This window comes from Tupaia chinensis, unplaced genomic scaffold (genome assembly GCF_000334495.1).
Source record: "Tupaia chinensis unplaced genomic scaffold, TupChi_1.0 Scaffold139234_1, whole genome shotgun sequence".
Lineage (NCBI taxonomy): Eukaryota > Metazoa > Chordata > Mammalia > Scandentia > Tupaiidae > Tupaia > Tupaia belangeri.
In genome coordinates, this window is record NW_006199123.1 from 54,447 (window position 1) to 58,149 (window position 3,703).

Consider the following 3,703-nt stretch of genomic DNA (forward strand, 5'->3'; position numbering starts at 1 on the left):
AAAAGTATCTAACTTTATTATTATTATTATTATTATTATTATTATTATTATTATTATTATTATTATTATTATTTTACCATTCAGAAGGCTGGGAAATACAAGATCAAGTCACCAGCATTCAGTGTGTAGTAAGGGCTCTCTTGCTGCATTTTCACATGGCAGAAGAGTAGAAAGGCAAAAATAGGCCTTCCTAGTTCCTTCAAGTCCTTTATAAAGCATGATTCTTATCCACGGAGGACCAAGCCATCATTGCCTAATCATCTCCCAAAAGCCTTCTAAGGACTTCTTAATACTGTTACATTAAGGATTAAGTTTAAATGTAAATTTCAGAAGGGATACAAACAATCAATCCATAGCAGATGGTGATCTTAATAGGCAATCCTGTGAGTGTTTGTAGCTTGCTCATATAGATGTGTCATTAATGACACTCTTTGCAACATATGCTCAGAGCTCTACGATTGAATTTGCATTTCTTAAAAGATGACCCGGCTGTTTCATCTACTGAGAGAGATCTACTGGGAAAGTCAAACATTGAGTAGTTTTTTCTCCATCTCTTACCAGGTTTACCTAGAAAATAAAGTTATTCCCATAGTTTAGTCAACTCCACTGAAGACAAAATTTGAGGGGTTTAGGTTTCAAATCCAAATCTAGTAGCAATGAGGTGTCCCTTTGTGTGCCATAGATGAATGATTTGTTGAGGGCAGGGTAATATACATATAGTGTTAGATTTCTGTTTCCCTCTCTCTATGATATCCTTACGCTGTTTAAAAACTAAACACTCAAATCTGACAATTATTAATACATTTCTGGCCAGATCACATCATCCTCATTGATTTACTATTGTAACAATCCTTCCTCATTACATCATTTGAACATTAACACCATGCATATGGATGCCACTGGTGCTGCTCTCAGCATAAATAAATATCTAAGCCTGCACCAAAGTTCAACACACTGGCAAGGTTACAGACACTTTTGTTTGGACTCTGACACACCTCACCAGGCTATTGCCTCTGCCCCCTTATGTAGACACTCATTATCACACTTTGACTCCAGCATTCTGCTCCTGGCCAGCTCTATTCACTCTCATTATCCACATTCCCAACTACTTTGCTTAGTTCTTTAAATTCCTTTCTGTAAATTACCTTTGTTTCAGTAATTTGCCAAATGGTACATGCACTCATTGGTGAGAGACAGAGAAATACAAAGAGAGAGGAGGGGGATGGAAAGCAAGAAAACAGTCCCATGGGAAATGGTCATGCCTCAATCCCTGTTACATCTTTCCTGATTCTGAGCATGTATGCACATATGCTGTCATGTTTCTGAAGCAGCCATGTTTGGGACTTAAACTGTGCATTTTGCCATGTGGAATCCAGCCACCTTAACTACCAGGCCACTGTGTGGGCCTTTAAACAAATTTTTATGGGTCTAGCAGGTGGTGTGGTGGTTAAAGCACTGGATGCCCAAATGGCCAAACATGGCTCCGATTCTGAGGCCACTGTGTGGACCTTTAAACAAATTTTTATGGGTCTAGCAGGTGGTGTGGTGGTTAAAGCACTGGATGCCCACATGGCCAAACATGGCTCCAGTCCTGGATATGGAGTCCTGAAAATCATGTAGGATGCTTGTGTACACATGCTTAAATCCCCGGAGGAAAATGGAGGAGAAAGGATTGCAGTGTGGCCATCCCTTGGGGGGCTGATTATTCACCTCCTCTCTCTCTCTGTTTCCGTCTCTCTCCAGCAAGTGCACACACCCTATGACAAAAAAGCTTTAAAAAATTATATAAACTTTTTATTTTGAAATAATAATTATTCACAAGAAGTTGTAAAAATGGGACAGAGAAGTACTATGTACCTTTCCCCTGGTTCTCCCAGTAGTAACACCATACATAACAAAAGTACAATATGAGAACTGGGAAAATGACATTAATATAATCAAAAGACATACTTAGCCTCAGTCAGTATATTATCTTAGTTTTCTATTGTCTGTTCTCTACCTTCATCTACAATAACATGGATTCCATGAGGATGACAACTTTATCTGTTTTATTCACTGCTATAGCTCTCAAGCTCAGAGAAGCCCCTGACACAAAGCAGGCTGATAATAAATAATTTTAGATAAGGGAATGAGAGATTTAATAAAATTAACTTCTGCATTCCACAGAGAGTCTGTTAGCACATAACTTCCTTGTAACAAGTTAATAAATGATTTGTACTCTTTTATCTAGAAGATTAAGGTCAATTGAACAAGTAGTTCTTCTCATAAAACCTCCTTGGTGTCCCTCTCAGGGACCAACAAAATGAACTGGTTGGATGTATTCTGATAGCTTCTTGTGGGAGACAGAAACCAACTTGAGCTCATATGATAAGGGTAAACAGTGTCCATGTCCAGCTTGAGGGGCTTGACTGTGTGCAATTCAATATCCAAGGTTCAGAGCTCCATCTCACTACCTTTCCAAGTGTCTACATATTCTCTTTGATCTTCAAATTGACCTAAGGACTCATGGAAGGGCACCCTTTTGTGACAACCAAATGTACAGGTGCAAAGATAACTGGCTAGAAAGGGTGCTGGGTGCTCATGGTGCATCCCTATGAAGATTGGTAGGCACTATATTACAGACCATGTGAGTCTCCCCTCAGGTGGAAACTGGAAAGTCAATGGCAAAGATTCTGATCCAATATTACTAGTGGAACTTAGTTTATTGAATTAATTTGATTCAAATATCAGAGCAGAAGGCAGCTTTGTTCTTTTTCTCATTGAACCTTTATATCTACTTACAGAAATAATTCTTCCCATCCTTTAGTAAATTCTGGACAGATCCCACAGCTTTTGGTGTTCCCTTCATGTGTGAGAACAGTTTGATTTTTATCGCTGAAAAGTCACATCGAGTATAATACCAAAACAAAATTTTAACTAGTTTGAAACTTCTCTCTCTTCCTCCATCTAACTTAAATTTTGTACACTTTGATCAATGGTTCCCCTTTCCTTAATTCTGGCTTGCTTCAGGTGAAGAAGTCTGCAGTTAAGAGGAGGGATAAAACTGGCTTCTTCACTTTTTTCTTTCTCTACCTTCTTCCCTAATCATTAAGTACTCCTTTCAGCCCTACAGAAATGAGCAAGAGAAACAGAGAAAGAGAGAAAGAAAGAGACAGCACCTCCAACAGGGTCTTGATGTCACGATCCACCTGCAGCCTTGAGCCAGTTCCTGATAGTGGGCAAACATGTGCATGGCTCTCCAGACTTGAATCAGCAACTTTCCCATGTGAGAATGCCTTACAGAGTATCACGTTTTACCACTGGTCCCTCCTTTTTTATTTAAAAAATAATGTAACTTAAACTTGCTACTGCACAGATTAATAACTGCCATATCTTTGGACATACTCAAGATGGCCTGGAGTGGCATCAAAGAAATGCTGTGGTTTCTATCTTTTTCTCACTTTTTGTGATCCTGGAGACAACTAGCCACTGTAGATGAGAACTGAAATGAGCTCCAGGAATAGAAGTAAGAGTCAGATGAGAATGAAAAACCGTGTGACCCACAAAAGTTTATTAGTCACTCTAAATGTAGTACTTTTTTTTTTTTTGAGAGAGATTTTCACTGTAGGGCGCGTGCGCTCGCCAGACAGACAGAGAGAGACATAGAGACAGAAAGCGAGAAATCACCCCCCAGGGGGGATGGTCACGCCGCAATCCCTTCTCC